Genomic DNA, 21,415 nt, shown 5'->3' on the forward strand with positions numbered 1-21,415 from the left:
CCTGGAGGAAAGCATGGCAACCCACTCTAGTATTCTTGCCTGGAGAATTCCATGGAGAGAGGAACCTGGTGGGCTGCAGTCCATGCAGTTGTGAAGAGTTGGAAGTGACGGAACTCTTCTAACTAACTAACTAACACTTTCACTTTCACCACGAACTTACTAGTAGGTTGATGAAAAAGTAATTGCAGTTTTGGATCATGAATTTTAAGTCATAAGTAGGCTCAAACACACCTTTATTAATCAAAATAGAAACCTCTACAATCAATACATTTTTGCCAATGAGAAATAAATTCGTGTATTCTTGTAGCATAAAAATCCTTGGTTTACAATTCAACAAACTCTTGGAAAGCATTTTCTGTCTCCTGCTTGTTGTAGAAATTTTTCTCTGCAAAACAGTTGTCAAGATGCTTGAAGAAGTGGTAGTCAGTTGGTGAGAGGTAGGTGAATGTGCAGGGGGAGGGCAGAAACTTCGTAGCCCAGTTTGTTCAACTTTTGAAGTGTTGGTTGCGCAATGTGCAGTCAGGCATTATTGTGGAGAAGAATTGGCCCTTTCTGTTGACCAGTGCTGGCTGTAGGCATTGCAGTTTTTGGTACATCTCATTGATTTGCTGGGCATACTTCTCAGATGTAATGATTTCGCCAAGACTCAGAAAGCTGTAGTGGATCAGATAGGCAGCAGATCACCAAATAGTGACCATAACTTTTCTTTGGTGCAAGTTTGGCTTTGGGAAATGCTTTGGAGCTTCTCTGGGTTCAACCACTAAGCTGGTTGTCGCATAAAAGCCAATTTTCATCACAGATCACAATCCGATCGAGAAATGGTTTGTTGTTGTGTAGAATAAGAGAAGATGACTTCAAAATGACCACTTTAAAAATTTTCATCAGCTCATGAGGCATCCACTTATTGAGTTTCCAATTTGCTTCAAATGCTTGACGACTGTAGAATGGTTGACATTCAGTTCTTGGGCAACTTCTGGTGTAGTTGTAAGAGGATCAGCTTCAATGATTGCTCTCTATTGGTTGTTGTCAACTTCTGATGGCTGGCCACTGCACTCCTAATCTTCAGGGCTCTGGTCTCCTTTGCAAAGCTTCTTGAACCACCATTGCACTGTACAGTCATTAAGAGTTTCTGGGCCAGATTCATTGTTGATGTTGCCAGTTGTCTCCTCTCGTTTATGGTCCATTTAGAACTCAAATCACTCGAATTTGCTTTTTGTCTAACATCATTTCTATAATCTAAAATTAATATCAAATAAACAGCAAGTATATGCAGAGTACATCATGAGAAATGCTGGGCTGGATGAAGCACAAACTGGAATCAAGATTGCCGGGAGAAATATCAATAACCTCAGCTATGCAGATGACACCACCCTTATGGCAGAAAGTGAAGAATTAAAGAGCCTCTTGATGAAAGTGAAAGAAGAGAGTGAAAAAAGTTGGCTTAAAACTCAACGTTCAGAAAACTAAGATCCAGTCCCATTACTGTGTGGCAAATAGACGTGGAAACAATGGAAACAGTGAGAGAGTTTATTTTCTTGGGCTCCAAAATCACTGCAGATGGTGACTACAGCCATGAAATTAAAAGACACTTACTCCTTGGGAGAAAAGCTATGACAAACCTAGACAGCATTTTAAAAAGCAGAGACATTACTTGCCAAAAAAGGTATGTCTAGTCAAAGATATGGTTTTTCCAGTAGTCATGTATGAATGTAAGAGTTGGACTATAAAGAAAGCTGAGTGACAAAGAATTGATGCTTTTGAACTGTGGTGCTGGAGAAGACTCTTGAGAGTCCCTTAGGCTGCAAGGAGATCAAGTCAGTCTATCCTAAAGGAAATCAGTCCTGAATATTCTTTGGAAGAACAGATGCTGAAGCTGAAACTCCTATACTTTGGCCACCTGATGAGAAAAACTGACTCATTGGAAAAGACCCTGATGCTGGAAAAGATTGAAGGTGGGAGGAGAAGGGGTCGACAGAGGATAAGATGATTGGATGGCATCACCAACTCGATGGTCATGAGTTTGAGTAAGCTTCGGGAGTTGGTGATGGAGGGAAGCCTGGTGTGCTGCAGTCCATGGAGTCACAAAGAGTCAGACACGACTGAGCGACTGAACTGAACTGAACTGAAACAGCAAGTAATAGGTCATTAGCCAAAAACATAAAGTGAGTAATGCACATTAACATGACTACATTTATTTAAGAATGTACTTCAATATCAAATGGGAAAGTTCAACAGTGCAAAACTGCAATCACTTTTGCGGCTACCTAATAGTTGTCTTTGCAGTTGCCACACTCGTGGCTGCCCCCTAGGGGAGGACTGATTCCTGGTGACATGTTGGAAGCAACCCCCAGGACAAGCTTGCAGCACTTACCCTCACAGGCCCCACCCCATGATCATGCTGGTTGCACTTCCTCTTAGACTCCTAGTGTTGCTGTGTTTGTCTGTCTCGGGCCTGCAGACTTGGTTGATGCCATGCTCAGAGCAGCTGCTGCATTCCCTCTGGCTACGCCTGTTATGGCCCCATTTGAAGCTCTATAGGTTTCATGGCTATAGAAATGTGTGTCCTTGGGATGGGTACACTGGCCCTGTGTTTTTTTTGGTGTTACATTGGATTCCCTCCTCCCAGCATAACCAGAAGAGGTGGCCCAGACACATCAGGGACCACTTGGAGGTTCCTGATGGGCCACCTGGTCCTGATCCCCTTCTCCACGGAGCCTCATGGCCAGTGCCGAGGGGAGGAGAAACAAGGGAGGCAGAGAGGACAGAAAGTGAGGCCACAGCGTCTGCTCTTCCTGAGATGCACTTCCTGAGATGGAGCAACTCAAGGGCTTATAAGTGGAAGATCATCTGAAGCCATCACCTCGACTCGCCTGTCCTGTTTGATGCGCTAATCCCCTTGGTGTGGTCATTCCAAGTTTGATTGAACAGTCCCAGTGCCAGGGAGCACTCTGTTACAGTTCCCCAGGGACCATCCTCATGCACTCACATGTTTCTTACGTACTTGTGCTCATCTTTCTTTCTTTCTTCCTCCTTCCCTTACTTTCATTTATTTGGCTGCACTGGGTCTTACTTGTGGCACGTGGGATCTTTAGTTGCAACATAGGAACTCTTAGTTGCACTGCAGCATGTGGGATCTAGTTCCCTGACCAGGGATAGAACCCAGGCGGCCTGGATTGAGAGCACGGAATCTTAGCCACTGGACCACCAAGGAAGTCCCTGTGCTTGTGTTTCCATGGGAGAGATTCCTAGAAGTGGAACATGCACATTTTCCATTTGATGGTTAATAAATTATGCATATGTGGAAACACATACTATTGATATACACAGAAAACAAGTATAGGGTAATCATGATGAGATACGGAGCTCAAAAAGTAGGAGGGACCTCCTAGTAGTTAAAAATGTCTCCCAGTAGAGCAGAGCATCTGACTTGGGGTAGGTGTTCAAAAGGTAAAGCTTGGCATACTTCGGAGAAGCACTGGGAACCTCTCTAAGGAGCCAAGTGCCCCAGTGGTGGCTTCAGTGGCCTGGAATCCTTCCAAATGCAATGCATTTCCCAGGTGAGGCTTGGAGAACAGCAGAGGTTCTGCAGGACCCATCCTGAAGCTCTCTGAGCCCCTCTCTTTGTTAGAGGCTTTTCCTGAGCTCTGCTTGTCCTCTGATGTAGACATGGGCCTGTCCACTCTATCCCCAGCTGGAATGCATTGGGCTCTCCTGGGACTCTCCATTGGTGGCCTCAAGAGATAAATGAGTTTTCCCCAAAGGTCAGAAGTCTTCCTATGAGTCATCTTTCTCCCCAAAGCAGCTCCACCTCCCAGGGGACAGGGTGACTCTGCAGAGTTGGAGAGGGCTTGCTGCTGCTATTATTATTATCATTATTAATTAATTAATATATTTGGGATTGCACTGGGTCTTAGTTGTGGCATGTAGGATCTAGTTCCCTGACCAGAGATCCAACCTGGGCCTCCTGCACTGAGAGTGCAGAGTCTTAGCCACTGGACCACCTGGGAAGTCCCTACTGATGTTATTATTATTGTAAATGCATCATGCTGGCCCCTGGTTGTCCCCTCCATGTTGCTCAGAGTCCTAAGATTCCACCACCTCCACCTCATCCTCTCTTGCTTTGCTTTCAGGTGCTCTTAACAGATTGACAGTGAGTGACAAGGGCCTCTGTGAAGTCAGCTGCCCGGCTGCTGCTGCTGCTGCTGCTAAGTTGCTTCAGTCGTGTCCGACTCTGTGTGACCCCATAGACAGCAGCCCACGAGGCTCCCGTCCCTGGGATTCTCCAGGCAAGAACACTGGAGTGGGTTGCCATTTAAGAGAATCTGTTGACGCTGTGTCAGCACGGTAGCTTGGCAAGAGAGCAGCCATATGGGAAACATTAGGGAGGAATTCTTGGCGCTTCCTGGTACATTCCCAAAGCTGGGCTGGAGAAGGTAGAATGTGGGTTTTTTTAAAAAATAATGTTTTACTTTTTTAGTATTTATTGGAGTTTAGTTGCTTTACAATTTGTGTTAGTTTCTACTGTACAACAAAGTGAATCAGCTGTACGTATACATATATTCCCTTTGCCGCCATGTTACCGAGTCTGAGTTCTTGCTGCTCATCTCGTGACAGACCAATAATTCTGAGAGACGAGGTGTTGAGGTAAGCAATACTACTTTATTTGGAAAGCTAGCGGCCCGAGAAAATGGCAGACTAATGGCAAACTAATAACTATCTTATCAGGGTTCGAATGCCAGGTTCTTTTATAGAACAGAGTGTGGGGAGATGAGAAAGTAAAGTAAAAAGGCTGTTAATTTTGTTAATACCTTCTGGAATGGCCTCTGGAAGGGGATGTGTCCATTTCTTCCTTCCTTAGCCATCCACAGGTGGACAGCATTTTGAACAAAGCCATTTTGATTTAACATTCAGGCAGGGGCTCAGGGTTTCCCGGGGCAGGCCCTGGTGACAGAAGCAACAGGAAGCAAATGTTAAAGTAAAAGAAACAGGTCTAACATGGAGTCAGTTCTGTCCTGTAAACACCACAGAGCACTGGGTAAAGTTCCCTGTGCAATACAGTAGGTTCTCATTAGTTACCTACTTCATGCATAGAAGTGTATATACGTTAATCGCAATCTCCCAATTCATCCCGCCTCCCTGAAATAATGTGTTAGTAAATTGAGTCCACTGAAAGGCTTACGTTTGTGTGGAAAAACCATAGAAGCAGTACTGTTTCAGAAGCATGCTGGCCCCACCTGCCAGCACCCTGACAGCCCACATCCTTCCTTATGAGGGAGTCAGACCTTGAAAACTCTGGTGCAGAGAACTGTCAGTAAGGGCCAGAGGACTGAGCCGGGAACTGACTGCAGCTCTCGGGAGACAGTTCACATCTGAACGAGTTGAGTCTGATCTGTAAGCATCTCTGGAGGTTCTTAGAGCTCTGACCCTGGCTGAATTCAGTCAATCGCTCCCAGCCCTGCCTGCGTGTTGGAGTCATCTGGGGGTGTTTGTAGGCGGTGATTGACACTACCAGAGCTGTCAGGACAAAGTGGCCCATCCTAGGGCACTGATGCAAGCACTTATCCTGGTTTACAGGCAGCCCTTAGGAAGCATGAAGCGACCCATGAAGTGCACTGTGTGGACTGGTATCTGGATGAAAGGAGATGAACAAGCTACAGAGTGGTGGGTGGGGCCTGCCAAGTTTTTTGCCCACCATGACGTGACAGATAATGTGTTGTAAACCAACCATGGTTGGGGGAAAAAAAAAAAATTGGCTTAGGAGGTTTCTGGGAAAAAAGCAAACCATATGGATGTCTGAAAGGGAAGGCTTATTTGAGATCTTGGAGGAATGAGTCTGAATCTTTGCAGGATTGTATGATATCTTCAACTGTTGACTTCTACCTGGATTTCTCTTGGGGTCTGCCTGAGTTAGCCTGAGCCCAGAGCAGAGGTCCCATGACAGCTTTGGATTAAGGGCCATGAGGTTACCTCCTGGGTGTCTCCAAGGGGCTTGTGCATCCAATCTGCTTTCTCACTGGAAAGGCAACCTTAATTTGTCTCTTCTTGCTCTCAGAAATTTCCCTTTTCCTTTTCTATGATGTAGCTTAGTCATTGATATTATCTTGTGGACAGAAAGTCTCAGACTCCATTTACTTCAAGAAGAGTGGAGAGTATTGCTGTTTGCCGAGATTTGGCATTTTATTCCTTGATTGTTTTCTCTTACATTGTAATATACAGCTTTAGTATTTATTTATGGAAAGGTTTTTATTTGACTGATTAAAAACCAAAGGAACAAAAATAAAAACAAAAAAATGGAGGAGATATCTCTGTTTCTCTCTCTCAACCGTCTGTCCACGTATGTATCTGGCTGCTTTACATACAGAGACTATTCTTGGAAAGAGATATAAGACACAAGCAGCAGTGATTACTTTTGAGGAGGGTGATTGGGGAACAGGAATGGGAGGGAGATTAATTTCTTTTTACTCTTTGAAATTTTTACCATATGCATGTGTGAGTGTGAGCTAAGTCACTTTAGTCGTGTTCGACTCTTTGCAACTCTGTGGACTGTAGCCCACCAGGCTCCTTTGTCCATGGAACTCTCCAGGCAAGAATACTGGGGTGGGTTGTACTCTTCCAGGGGATCTTCCTGACCCAGGGATTGAACCAGCATCTCCTGCATTGGCAAGTAGAGTTCTTTACCACTAGTGCCAACTGGGAAGCCCACTGTATGCATGTTAGCTATTAAAAAAAAGAGTAGAGCTGTCTGTGCAGCTTATCGTGGCTCTTCTAAGCTGGTGAGGAGTTCCTCAATGCTCTATAAAAATTATTTGTGTTTTATATAGTGAGGTTTTCCAATAAGTGTGGCTTAATATTTTAATTTTTAGAATGTATGTCTTCTATGAGTTGCAACTCAATTGTTTTTTTGTGTGTGTGTGTGTGAAATGACTCACACAGACCAACTTCCTCTTCCCTCACTTAACAAAAGACCAATGAGCTGTTACTCAAGCTGTTATCTCCATGGTATTACTTTGCTAAATGCACTGATTTCATAAGCATGTGGAATCCTCTTGCTTTTGAATCTGTGTAGCATATATAAGACTGAATCTATTTAATAAACACTGAATAACAAACTGAAAAAAAAGAGTAGAGCTGAGACTGACACGTTTTATGAATTGACTTGTGTTGCCAGATGTTATGCTGAAGTACTAACCCCCAGGACCTGTGAATGAGACCTAATTTGGAAACTGAGTTTTTGCAGATGAGGTCATCAGAGTGGACACTAATCCAGTATGAGTGTGTCCTTATGCAAAGAATAAATTAAGACACAGAGCGACCCACAAGAAAAAAAAGAGCCACGTAAATACTGGAGCTATGTTTTTACAACCCAAGAAACTCTCAGAAGCTAGGAGAGAGGCCTAGAACTCTAGTGCCTTCAGAGGGCACATGTCATTGCCGGCACCTAGTTCCTGGACTTTCATCTTCCAGAACCGTGAGACAATACATTTCTGTTGTTTCAGTTCCTTAGTTTGTTAAAACAGTCCTAGCAAGTAAGTGCAACATGTGAGAAAATGTTAGCAGAAACTGCAAAGAAAGGAAGTGAATGGAGACAAGGGGTAGTGGGCAGGGAGGGGTTGCTTGGGGAGGAGGTGGGGGGCAGTGTGCATGGCCACTGACACTCACTCGGACCCCTTGCCTCCCCCTTTGCCTCATTCCTCTTCCTGGTTGCCTCCTCCCACCGCGTCCTGCCCCCCATCCCAGCTGGACATAATTCCCACTGCTCCTAGGCTTTCTGGTTGTCCAGTTAACCATCATTGTGCCCCACTTGTGATCACCTGTTACTGATCCCACACTGTAGGAATATAGAGCTATGACCTAATATTCCAGGTTCCTTCTGAATGATCTCATCTGGATGAGATGGCTGAATGGGATCACTGATTCAATGGACATGACCTTGGACAAACTCCAGGGGATAGTGAGGAACAGGGAACCCTGGCATGCTGTAGTCCATGGGGTCACAAAGAGTGGGACACAACTGAACTTAGCAATTGAGCAGCAACAGCAGGTCACTGACACTACTTGTCAGGAGGAACTTCCTGGACTCAGCCTCTGCGGTCAACTCAGTCAAACAACTGAGCAAACTCAGTTGCTTCTGAGGAATCTGCTTCTCTGTGAGTCACATCCTGAGACCCCACATTTGTGAGATTGCCTCAGCCTATGGCAAGCACAGCAAGGAGAGAAAATTACATGAGGATGATTGACAGCTGATAACCTTTTGGAGATGCCACTGCAGGTTTCTGAGGAGGCTCGGTCTGGCTCTCAGTGGCTTTAGCTGGGCCGAGTTTTGTTGTTGTTTAGTTGCTAAGTCTTGTCCGACTCTTTGTGACGCCATGGACTGTAGCCCATCAGGCTCCTCTGTTCAGGTGATTTCCCAGGCAAGAATACTGGAGTGAGTTGCCATTTTCTCCTCCAGGGGATCTTCCCAACCTAGAGATAGAACCCGCATCTCCTGCATTGGCAGGCTGGTTCTTTACTGTCTGAACCACCAGGAAAGTCTTCCTCTGGGTTTCTTTCAATGTGTTTCATGAAACAGATAACAAGCACTTGGGATCTGCCAGGGAGAACTGTGGGCCAGGCTCCTTCCTCTTCCCAGCCAAGAAAACCCAGCTGCCTCCACCAAATCTAGGTGGGGGCTTGAGACACAGTAGTCAGTAGCTTTCCTGCGCTGACTTTTAATCTATAAGATGCTTAAGGCCTCTCTCAAGTTGTTAGGCTACAAATAAGCACAATATAAAAGCCTCCAAGGTTAAGTTAGAACTACTGTAGCAGCTCTAAAAGGAAAGACTTGGTGGCTATAGAAAATTGTATTAGAGATTCAAAAAGGGCATTTGTGTTTTTTTTTAGAAACAAGAGGACTTAGCACCAACTCAGACACATGTCCAGTTCATTGTTCACACCTAAAGTACACTGGTTTGTAGTGTGGCTTCCTCAGAGTTGCTGGGTGACACAAGATGATCTCCTTCCTGCCAAGGAAAAGCAGCAAAGGGCTAACTTGGGAAGAGTTTTGACTTGCTGTGAATGGATTGTCCCAGCAAGCCTGGCATCATCGAGTGAAAGTTTATTTTGGGCCTCTACCTCTGGGACGCAGATGTCCTTCTGTGATATCCCAGGTCCCTCTCCCCTCCCCGTCTTCTTCTTAACATCACCTCCCCCACTTCCAGGTAAAATGAAACCCCAGGAGGGCAAGGATATTGTCTTTCTGGTTCATTACTGTATATTCAGTGCTCGGATCAAGTAGGCATCAATAACAATTTATTGGCTGAATTAATGAATGGAAGAGGAATGAATGAGCTTCTGGAACTTTTAGCACTATACTTGCTGCTGTGATTCTGTTCTTCATTAGTTGATACAAGAATGGTCATTGACATTTCTCATGACACCTTTCACGATCCGTTATACTCTCTTGTTCTTGATGATGCTTTGCTGACCATCCACTCAATTTCCAGAATTCTACACTAACGCAGGATTATGATAGGCATTTTGCTCCCTAGCCTGTGCTCCCCCACCCCTATTCTCAGCCTCTGCTGTCCCCAGTCTTTCTGTGACTCGAGGACCACAGGCTGACAGGCACTTTCATGATGAGCACCACTAGCCAGGTTACTGTCTGGATGTCCTTCCACCAGGGACTGTGTGTAATTCTGAATAGGGATGCGTCCGATATCATGAATCTCTGTAATGCACTAAACTCCCCATTAACTTTTAATGTCTTGAGGACATTCTCTCTCTTCGGCAAATGGAAAGAATACATTTCCCAACAGCCTTAAGGATTAGGCAAGACCATATGACTGCTTCTAGCCAATGAATTGTGGGAATTCCAGGCAAATTGTAGGTTGCCTGCCATATCCACTCCATGGCACCCCATGGAAACCATATATTGGGAGGGCAGTGTCACAGATAAACAGAACTGGATTCCTAAGGGACTAGATGGATGAAAGAGCCACTAACTCACTCAGATTGTGTGAGCAAGCTAAATATATCTGCTAAGTCACTGAGATTTCAGGTTTAATTTGTTACTGAGACATAGCTTACCCAATTTTCCAGGTAAGAATACTGGAGCAGGTTGCCATTTCCTACTCCAGGGTATCCTCCTGACCCAGGAATCAAACCTGCATCCCTTGTGTCTCCTGCATTTGCAAGTGGATTCTTTACCACTGTGCCACCTGGAAGGCCCCTATCCTGCCGAATACCAGGGGAGAATATGGGAGTTTAAGAGCATTCAGGCTTGGTCAGGACAAGCATTTAAGGAATAAGCCCAAATGCAGACGTCCCAAAGCTGGCTGAGAGGTAAGCTCAAACAAAATGTGAGTCTCTAGGGGGTAAGACTCACTCCCCTCCCCCATTAGGCCCGGCATTCCTCCCCTGCCCTCACCCCTTTTTACTTTTCTGAGAAATTTGATGGGTCTGGACTTCCCGGAGATGCTTCCTGTTTGTCTTGGCTGGTGATATTTTGCTGAGCTTCCTTTATGAGTCTCCAGCTCGCCTCAGACTTCAGTTTTTGGCAGAGTCATTTCTAGATTTTATTCATTCAGTCAAAATGTATTGAATGTTTACAGTATGTCAGGTCGTGTGTGCCAGATGGGAAGAACAGAGAGGTGAGCAGGGCGCGATTGCTGCACATGGGGTGACAATACAGGGCGATGCTATTAGCGGTGTGATAGAATAGTCACAGGATGCTCCGGGCAGAGAGGAGATGGTCTCACCGTGCCCCGGAGTGCCCTCAGGACCGTGGCTTCCTGAGGAGGAGGCTCCCCTGTCTCGATTTCCAAAGGACAAGAGTGTTATCTGTCACAGGGACGAGGGTGGGAGGAGCCTCCCCGTTGGAGGGAGCAGTGCGTGTGTGTGTGTGTGTGTGTGTGTGTGTGTGTGAGTCTGCACTGGTGTGCCACTGAGGGTATCACGGAGGCACAGATTGTATTAGAGATGGAGCTTCTGTATAAAACTGGCATTGGGAGATTGTGTTACCACTCAATGTTTATTGAATTTGTTTTAATGGAGAATTAAATTTTTACTAAAAAAAAAGCACAAGATAAAAGAAATTTCTAGAAAAAAGAGAGGTAACAATCTTTTGACTGGTTCATGCCCATTGACTCAGTAGGCCTTGTCTTAGGAATCTATACTAAGGAAATAATTAGAAAATAGAAAGAACTTTCTGCTCCTAGATACTCTTGATGGTGTTATTCATGATAGTTTAATTAAATGATGGCATGTAGTGTGATGCTAAGGACTCCATATTCTGGCGAAATGCTTACAGTGTCACACAAAAAGTGTAGGATACTAAATTTTATATATAATACATATATACATATCTATATATACACATACATACACATATAGTAATTTTATATATAGGGATCCCCAGGTGGTGCAGTGTTAAAGAATCTACCTGCCAATTCAAGAAAGACAGGAGAGGTTGGTTTGATGACTGGCTGGGGAAGATCCCCTGGAGACGGGAATGGGAAACCACTCCAGTATTGCTGGGAAATTCCATGGATGGAGGAGCCTGGCCGGCTATAGTCCATGGAGTAGCAAAGTCAGGCGTGAGAGACTGAGCATGCAATAATTTTATACATAATACAATCAATTGCATAAAATACATAAACTGAAAGGAAATAAACTCAAAATATACTCACAGGTTTTAAAACCAATTATAACCCGAGTGTTGAAATTATCGCCAGTTCAAAATGTCTTCTGTGTACCCTTCCTTCTGTCTCCTTTTCTGCCTTCCTCTTTCCCTCTTTTCTTCCTCTTTCGCTCTCTCTCCCTCCCTCTCTTCTTTCCAGTTTCAGATTCTTAGGTCTTTACTGTAAGCCTAATAATTTAAATTAGACCATGTGACAAAAGTCAGTTATGCCGCATACCTCGTGTACAGCATGGTGGTGAAGATCTCAAGTCCTGATGTTGAACTGTTTCCGTTCACACACTTTGTGGGGACACTTTGGTTTACTAAGCTTTGTGATCATAAGCAAGTTATTTAACTTCCTTTCCCCTCATTTTCTTCTTTTTAAAAATAGATTTAAAAATAGTTACTACTTCAGGATGTTGAGAGGATTAAATGAGCACAGAAGTGAACTATTTAGCAGGGTCTATAGTTAGCACTCAGAAAATCACTTATATTATGGAACTTATGGCTGCTGGGGGGAAGGATAGGGAGAAAATATAGTTAGGGAGTTGGGGATGGACATGTACACACTGCTATATTTAAAATGGATAATCAACAAGGGGCTACTGTATAGCACATTAAACTGCTCAATGTTATGTGGCAGCCTGGATGGGAGGGGAGTTTGGGGGAGAATGGATACATGTATATGTATGGCTGAGTCCCTTTGCTGTCTGCCTGAAACTATTACAACATTGCTAATTGGCTATAGTCCAGTGCAAAATAAAAAATAAAAAGTTTTTTTAGGGGAAAATCATTAATGTTATTGGCTTAGTTTTGGTATGCAAAATTCTTTAAAGCTCAATCATCAAAAACGAAGACTAACATCCCAGCAAGTCTTTGTAAACTTCTCATGAACAGGTGGACACGTGAATATGTTGAAAAAGGCCTGAATAAACAAAGTTCTTATTTAATGTATAATGTCCCTGCGACTTAGCACTCACACACACATGCGTGTCCCATACAGCGTCCCCCAATTTGCAGACAGCTGTGTCCATTAGAATGAGTGACTCAGTCTTCTTTAAATACCAAGCATTTCAGAATCAGTGGCAACTCTTGGAGGAAGATCTCTTAGCCACAGGTAACCTGGGTTTGTCCTTAATGTCTTTAGAACATCCAAAGCCATCAGCCAGTGTTTTTGAGCTGAGCCTGGGGATCTGGAGGAGTTAGACTGAGATGGAACATGTGAGATCTTAGCCTGGGGTGTGGCGTACCTGAGAGGTACTTCATAATGCCCCCTGGCACTCCCCTCTGAAGATTCCTTCCTCTAGCTGATCGTAAGTCATTTAGCAATCCCCGGTGGTGTGGATAGGTCCTCATTTTATGGTTTTAGAACCCAGAAGCTCATCTTGAGTTTCCTCACTTAGACCAGAATTTGCAGACCTGTCCATGAATGGATGTATCTGCCTCTGTCAACTCATATCACCAGCAGAGGGGTAGGAAGGGTGGGAACAGAGCATAGATTTGGTATGCATGCTGTTCAAAGTTTAATTATAGCAAAGACAAACATCCTAGTATGGCTTTGTTAGTTTCTCGTGAATAGGTGAGAACCCCAGGGCCCATAGAGGGTCCTGTCCCAAGACAGAGAGGCTGGTCTATAGATCCTTGGGGAGCTGACCTCTGGGAGAGGGTGGAGGAGGTGTCTCTGATGCAGGGGGCATGTGGAAAGAAGAGAGGAGAGGAGGGGATTTTATAAACAAGGACCCACCCCCTCTCTCTTTGGTTAAGGCCCTGATGGGGACAGAGTTACTGAGGGCAGAAAGGATGATGAAGGAGGGTGTGTGGTAGGCAGGCCCATGCACAGTGGCCTGTGAGGAGCAAGGTGACAAGACTCCTGGCCTCTTGGCCACTCAGAATGAAGAGGAGAAAGTATGGAAGGAGAAAGAAGGGGATGGGGGCTGCACAGTGTCATTGGATGGCTTGAGACTTGCAATGTGTTATCTCCAGAGAATTGAAAACTTGCTGCTGAAGACCTCAGAGTCAGACAGGCCCCGCCTGCATTTGAGCCAAGGGGGTGGGGCAAGCATTCCAGCAAAGGCAGTATCCTATACACTGCCTACTGGGGCATCTGTCAAAGGTGATATATCCGCATCCATACTTGGGTGAATGAGAAAGAAAAAGCCACAGAATCTCTGGTGCTGTCAGAAGTCTTGTGGAGGGTGGTGGTGGTATTAATTGCTAAGTCATGTCTGACTCTTTGTGACCGATGGATGCAAAATAGCCATGGGGTTGCAAAGAGTAGCACGTCAGGCTCCTCTGTCCATGGGATTTCCCAGGCAAGAATATTGGAGTGGATTGCCATGCTCTCCTCCAGGGGATCTTCCTGACACAGGGATTGAACCTGTGTCTCCAGCATTGGCAGGCAGATTCTTTACTACTGAGCCACCAGGGAAGCCCTGTGGTAGGTGTCTGACCCAGTTCCCACCTGGTGCCATATTCTCTGTCTTTCCCTCTCTGATCTAGCTCTCCAGTGCCACAGAGAGTTCACGGCTTTGTAAAACTCCTTGAGTCTGGATTGTCCCCAAAGATGTTCTGGGCAAACCTTCTCGTGATGTGTATCCAAAATCAGCTTGGGAAACCCAGCATACCCTTCCCCTCCTCAGGGAGAAGCACAGCACACTTTAGTGTGTCGAGACTCTAGGAGAGTTTTGTAAGGATAAAAACCTGTTTGTCTCCTACACTGTTGGTGGAAATGTAAGTTGGTACAGCCAATATGGAAAACAGCATGCAGGTTCCTCAGAAAGCTAGAAATAGAATTATTATATGATCCAGCAATCCCACTCCTGGGCATATATCCAGACAAAACTACAGTTGAAAAGATACATGCACCCTATGTTCATAGCAGCGCTATTCATAATAGCCAAGACATGGAAGCAACCGAAATGTCCATTGACCAATGAATGGATAAGGAAGACGTGGTACATATCTACAACAGAATATTACTCAGCCACGACAAAGAACGAAATAATGCCATTTGCAGCAACATGGATGCAACTAGAGATTATCATACTAAGTGAAATAAATCAGAAAGAGAAAGACAAATACCATATTTATACATGGGATCTAAAATATGACACAAATGCACTTGTCCTTGAAACAGAAACAGACTCATGAATGTAGAGACCAACTTGTGGATTCCAAGGGGGCGGGAGGATGTGGGAGGTTGGGGTTAGCCGATGCTAGCTATTATATATAGAATGGATAAACAAAGTCCTACTATATAGCATAGGGAACTATATTCAGTATCTTGTGATAAACCATAATGGAAAAGAATATTAAAAAATGAATCTATATATATATGTATAACTGAATCACTTTGCTATGCAGCAGCATTGTAAACAAACTATATATCAAGTAAAAGAAAATGTAAAAAGATAAAAACCTGTTTGATTTTGTGTAGCCCTCATTTCTCCTTTCTTGTGCCATAATAGAGGCATCTCAGGTGGCGCTAGTGGTAAGGAGCTGCAAGAGATGTGGGTTTGATCCCTGGGTCAGGAAGATCCTCTAGAGTAGAAAATGGCAACTGACTCCAGTATTCTAGCCTGAAGAATCCCATGGACAGAGGAACCTGGTGGGCTACAGTCCATGGGGGTCACAAAGAGTCGGACACGACAGTGCTCACACGCACACACACACACACACACATACACACACTGCCATAATAACTTTCATTAACATTTCGTGGACCAAATGAACTCATTAGCCCGCAAATGCTGCCCTGATGGTTGGGAAAGACCTGTGTGTATTGTGTATAATCCTGTCTGGTTGTTCATATAATTTGAACCTGTTGGTATGTGTCTGTGTGTCCCTCCCTACCTCACTTCCCCCGCTTCAGCCGGTCCTCACAAGCCAGCTCTTTGGGTCCCTCCCGTCTTGGTCACTCTCATGAGAGAGTTCCAGGTTGTCAGTCTCTCAGGTGTCATCTGATGGGCTGATGTGGGCAGAACTGTCCTCTTTTTTTTCTTTGGACACCATCCAAGGATTTGAGTTCCTTTTTTCAGCAGCAGGGTCTATGTCCTTACATAACCAACACAGAAAGGTCCATGTCCTTACATAACCAACACAGGTGAGACTATTTGCCAACCACGGACAGAAGAATTAAGATGGCAGCTTATTTTTGCTGCGTCAGTGGACTTAAAAAGACCTGTGTTTTCTCCCCTCAGATCATCTTTGCTTTGAACCAGACCCGCCTGCAGCGAGAGCCTGCGAGCAGGCAGCTTTCAGGTCCCTTACACACAGAGGACCTCCTCAAACACTGGAACTGTGGGGACCTCGGCTCCATCATCTTCAGCCGTGACAGCTCCCAGATGAGAGCCCTTGACTCCTGCCCAGCTCAGCACACATTTAAGTGCAAGAATAAGGACATTACCTGCCGACACCGGGACATCCTGTGTACAAAAGATTGAGGTCAGGAAGGGCTCTGAAAATAACCGTGCTGATGTATGTGTTGAGTGAGATGCTGCAGTCAACAAAGACATTCTTTAGGAAACCGAGGAACATTGGGAGAATTCATTCCAGATGAAGTCAAAGGATAAAGCTTCATGGGACTGGGCAGCAGGCATCATGAACCAGCCTGCAGAGAGGGGAAGGGGTCTGAGTCTGACAGCTTCCTGGCTGACTTAGGTAACGTTTGAGAAATGGTGGAGCAGAGTGTTGGTTGTGGCTTTTGGTGGCTTTCAGAAACATGTGAGCATAATACAACAGGAAGTCTTCATGATATTCTTACAATGGGGTGGGGGGGGCACACAGAAGAAGCTGGGGACGCTGCTAGCATTTCTAGATGTGGATTGCATCCTGCAGTGTTACAGTGAAGGTGGTGGAGCTACTGCCATGAGTGTAGACACAGGACAGGCCTTACCTGGGGACCATCTAGGGAAGAAAGTGGGTGACTAGGCCTCAGAGGAGGCCTCGCTACAGGAGGGAGATGGATGGATATTTGTTATGCTTTGATCAACAAGCGTCCCTTAGACAGACCCTGGCTTCCTTCCCTCCTCTACTAAGATCAAATGCAAGTGGTGATCCAGCTGAGCTTCTGATTTGGGGGAGTATATTGTCTCCCCCACTTGTAGGAGGAAGAGAAAGGGCGGGGGCTGGTGGGTGTGAGTGATGCTGTCTGTGTCTGTTAGATCTGGGAATCCTGTCATATCCAATGTGAGTGAATGTAAGATGCAAAAAAGGAATGTCCCACAGAGAGGGACTTGCCCTGCAAATGTCAAAAGAGAAAATGACCTTTCCAGGGAGTCTAGAGTGGGAGGAAGTAGAACCAAGGCAAAGCAAACAAGAGGAAGGGAAAAACAAGAAATACACTCCAGAAAGCACAGCAGAGTTTATGGTGCACTCTGAGTGGGGGTGGGGGAAGTGGGGCGAAGGGTCAAGATCAACTGGCAAATTAAAATTTGAAGCTGTAGATAGAAGTTAACATGGGCGGGGGGTGGGGTGGGGGGTGGGGCTTGCAAGTTACAATGGGCAGATGGCAAGGCTGACAGAGCCGTTAGTGGGAAGATGTCTCATGTGTTGCTCTCCTGTGGCTCTTCAATGCCTGTCCTGCTCCCAGGGCCCCTGTGGGTGATGTGGGGTGTGGAAGGTGCCTGCCCTTGTGGAATGAGGGCCAGGCAGGTGTCTGAGTGGTGTAGGTTCTAGGTCATGTCTGGCGTTTAGAAGGTGGGGCAGGATGGCAGGAGGCAACCACCTTGCACATTTGGGGCTGTTTCTGTGGAGAGGATACTGGGGCAAAGGGAGTGCTGTGCAGAAGAGAAGAGATTTTTGGGAAACGGACAAGAGGATCTTATATAAATGACATGACTTAAAAAAATATGACAAAGGGGAAGATGAAGGTATTTGACTTGAAAGTGAAAGAATATCATTGCAAGGCAATAGCAGGACAGCTGTTATCCATAAAGTGGAAGCTGATGGCTACATTACAGAGAGTGAGGACTTCCTAGGTGGCATAGTGCTAAAGAACCCTCCTGCCAATGCAAGAGACATAAGAGATACAGGTTTGATCCACAGGTCGGGAAGACGCCCTGGGCTAGGAAATGGCACCTACTCCAGTGTTCTTGCTAGAAGAATCCCATGGACAGAGGAGGCTGGTGGGTTACAGTCCCTACCTAGGGGCACGAAGAGTGAGACACGACTGAAATGACTGAACATGCACACCCATTTGCAGAGAGTGAGGATTTTCAAAAGGTCTTTTGGAGGTTGCTGGAAGTTGGAGAAGGAGGAAGGTGGATGTCTTTTTCTGTATTGGGCTAGGGCAAAGGTTAAGAGGAGGAGAGGAGGGGCGGGGCGGGGAGGCCAAGGTTTGGGGCTGGAGAGAGAAAGTAGTGTGTCAGCCTCACCCACAGCCACTGTGTTGCCAGAACCACCCCTGGTTGGCACAGTTTTGGTGTAACAGCACCCTGTTGTTAGCCAAAATACTGAAACTGGTTAACATGTGCAGCAGAATCAGGTGAAATATTTTACCAGTAGGGTAGAGAACACTGGAGAAGGCATGAGGGAGAAACAGGAATTAAAGAAATAAGGAAAATATAAAGGTATGGAATTTATAAATCAGCTGAATGTCTATAGAATTTTCATGTATTTGGTAATTGAATCATAATGGTTGATTCTAAAGTATGTAAATATGTAGTTATTTTTATGAAAAAATTGTGTGTGAATAAGAAACACAAGCTGGAGTCAAGATTGCCGGGAGAAATATCAATAACCTCAGATATGCAGATGACACCACCTTTATGGCAGAAAGTGAAGAGGAACTCAAAAGCCTCTTGATGAAAGTGAAAGAGGAGAGTGAAAAAGTTGGCATAAAGCTCAACATTCAGAAAACGAAGATCATGGCATCCGGTCCCATCACTTCATGGCAAATAGATGGGGAAACAGTGAAAACAGTGTCAGACTTTATTTTTCTGGGCTCCAAAATCACCACAGATGGTGACTGCAGCCACGAAATTAAAATATGCTTACTCCTTGGAAGGAAAGTTATGACCAACCTAGATAGCATATTCAAGAGCAGAGACATTACTTTGCCAGCAAAGGTTCGTCTAGTCAAGGCTATGGTTTTTCCTGTGGTCATGTATGGATGTGAGAGTTGGACTGTGAAGAAGGCTGAGCGCCTAAGAATTGATGCTTTTGAACAACTGTGGTGTTGGAGAAGACTCTTGAGAGTCCCTTGGACTGCAAGGAGATCCAACCAGTCCATTCTGAAGGAGATCAGCCCTGGGATTTCTTTGGAAGGAATGATGCTAAAGCTGAAACTCCAGTACTTTGGCCACCTCATGCGAAGAGTTGACTCATTGGAAAAGACTCTGATGCTGGGAGGGATTGGGGGCAGGAGGAGAAGGGGAAGACAGAGGATGAGATGGCTGGATGGCATCACTGACTCGATGGACGTGAGTCTGAGTGAACTCCGGGAGTTGATGATGGACAGGGAAGCCTGGCGTTCTGCGATTCTTGGGGTCACAAAGAGTCAGACACGACTGAGCGACTAATGTGATCTGATCTGAAAACAAGTTAAAACCATCTATGTGCTTGGAAGCAACCCAAGTGTTCATTGATGAATGAATAAAGAAGAGATGGTACATAAATACAATGGAATATTATGCTCTCGTAAAAACAATGAAGTAATGCCATTTGCAGCAACATGGATGGCCCTAGAGATCATCATACTGAATGAAGTCAGCCATACAGAGAACAAATATTATATATCACTTATATGTGGAATCTAAAAAATAATACAGAAGAACTTATTTACAAAACAGATTCACAGACATCGAAAACAAACTTATGGTTACCAAAAGGGAAAGAAGGAAGAGAGGCATAAATTAGGAGTATGGGATTAACAAACTACTATACATAAAACAGAGAAACAACAAGGATTCACTATAAAGCACAAGAAACTATATTAATGTCTTCTAATAACCTATGATGGAAAAGGATTGAAAAAAATATATGTATAACAATCATTTGCTACATACTTTAACACAGTGTTGTAAATCCGCTATGCTTCAATTAAAAAACCAAAAAACCAAACAACTGTGTATGTGCTGTGCACAGAAATTGTTTCCTTTCTTTCCCAACCCCTGACTCCCATCAGGGCTGGCACTTAACACTGAGCAGAGTTCCATGTGCTATACAATAGGTCTTCGTTAGCTATCCATTTTAATACAGTCCCTTCAGCTTTTCACCTGAAACTATCACAGCATTGTTAATCAGCTATACCCCAGTACAAAATAAAAAGTTTAAAGTTAAAAAAAAAAAGAAAAAATTGTTTCCTTACAGAAACATGTGGCATCAAACAGAATCACTTAAGTGGAAAAACAAATACTGTTTGAAATAGCCTAAGAGTTCTTTCAGGGCACTTTATTCAATATTTTTCACTTGGGTTACAGGGAATGATACCACAGTCTGGAAAAACAGCAGGCAGGGGGCTCCCAGAATGGTGTGTCAATATTTTTCTTTTTCTTGACAATGTCTTGACTCTTTGGGCTGCGTGATATGATGCTCAAAATTAAGCAGCTTCGTTCATAACTCTGTTGTCCTTATTTCTCTTTATATTGACGGACGTTTTCAATTTTATTAACGCCACACTACCACTGTAGGCTCGCTTCACTGCTCAGGAGATTGACAGCTACTTCCTCCCGGGAAGGTTATCTACAAGAGAAAGTAGAAGATGGGGAAGTGGGTGAAGGCCCGTTTGGAGGCGTTCCCTTGACAAAGGCTTTTTCTTTGCCTTTGGAGCTGGTGAGTTGCAGGTTCTCTCTGATCAGACTCAGGACTCTGCTGCTTCTGCCAAGGAGGGGATGTTGAGGAGGGCCCTGGTATATGTGAGAGGAGTGATGCCTTCTTTGACTTTTTTAAAATTAAACTTTTTATTTTCTATTGGAGTATAGCTGATTAACAATGTGATAGTTTCAGGTGGACGGCAAAGGAACTCAGCCATACATATGTGTATTGTGTTCTCAGTCATGTCCAACTCTTTGCAGCTCCGTGAACTGTAGCCCTCCAGGCTCCTCTGCCCATGGGATTTTCCAGGCAAGAGTTCTAGAGTGAATTGCCAATTGCTACTCCAGGGGATCTTCCCAACACAGGGATCGAACCCTCATCTCTTGTCTCCTGCATTAGCAGGCAGATTCTTTACCACTAGCGCCACCTGGGGAGCACCAACCATACATACATATGTATCTGTTCTCCAAACTCCCCTCCCATCCAGGCTGCCACATAACAGTAAGTGAGCAGAGTTCCATTTGCCATACAGTATGTCCTGGTTGATTATCTATTTTAAATATAGCAGTGTGTACTTGTCCATCCCAAACTCCCTAACTGTCCCTTTAATGGTGTGAAACTCTGCTGGATGGGCTGGTGCCTGTTACGTTAGCTCTCTTTCCACGAGGGTTTCCTGATACACTCCCTGGCTGGAAAGGCATTTACCTGGCACTTAATTCCAACTTTTTCCTGGCACCTTTCTGTGTTTTAACTTCCCCTAAAATTTTTCTTCTCTGTGCTACCTGTGAGCCTCCCAAGCCTAAGGTACATCAGCTATTATTAACTATTAGTAGTATACATGGAGATAGACTGGAAAAATTATTTTCTTTTGTGGGAATATTGAAATATATTCCTGTATTTCTTGAGCGATTCTAACATACCTTGGCAGCTTCCAGAATTAAGGATGGAAATGCCGGAGGCTGGGTAATATGCAGAAGGAATATTTGCTTTCTTCTTTCAGTTCTT

At 44.6% G+C, this 21,415-nt stretch overlaps 2 long non-coding RNA genes across 2 annotated transcripts in view; one reads left to right on the forward strand and one right to left on the reverse strand.

Moving 5' to 3' along the window:
- The window catches only part of LOC139185785 (uncharacterized), a 20,026-nt gene extending 8,092 nt beyond the window's left edge, over nucleotides 1-11,934 (reverse strand). The window contains exons 1-2 of the long non-coding RNA XR_011569291.1: nucleotides 11,667-11,934; nucleotides 4,809-4,941 (exon numbers count right to left, since the gene is read on the reverse strand). This is a non-coding gene — a long non-coding RNA (uncharacterized lncRNA). The remainder of the gene's footprint in view (nucleotides 1-4,808; nucleotides 4,942-11,666) is intronic.
- The window catches only part of LOC139185786 (uncharacterized), a 58,973-nt gene extending 42,580 nt beyond the window's left edge, over nucleotides 1-16,393 (forward strand). Inside the window, exon 2 of the long non-coding RNA XR_011569292.1 lies at nucleotides 1-16,393. This exon is cut by the window's left edge and continues 25,184 nt beyond it. This is a non-coding gene — a long non-coding RNA (uncharacterized lncRNA).
- Nucleotides 16,394-21,415: the final 5,022 nt, after the last annotated feature.

The sequence above is a fragment of the Bos indicus genome, chromosome 11 (genome assembly GCF_029378745.1).
Source record: "Bos indicus isolate NIAB-ARS_2022 breed Sahiwal x Tharparkar chromosome 11, NIAB-ARS_B.indTharparkar_mat_pri_1.0, whole genome shotgun sequence".
Classification (NCBI taxonomy): domain Eukaryota; kingdom Metazoa; phylum Chordata; class Mammalia; order Artiodactyla; family Bovidae; genus Bos; species Bos indicus.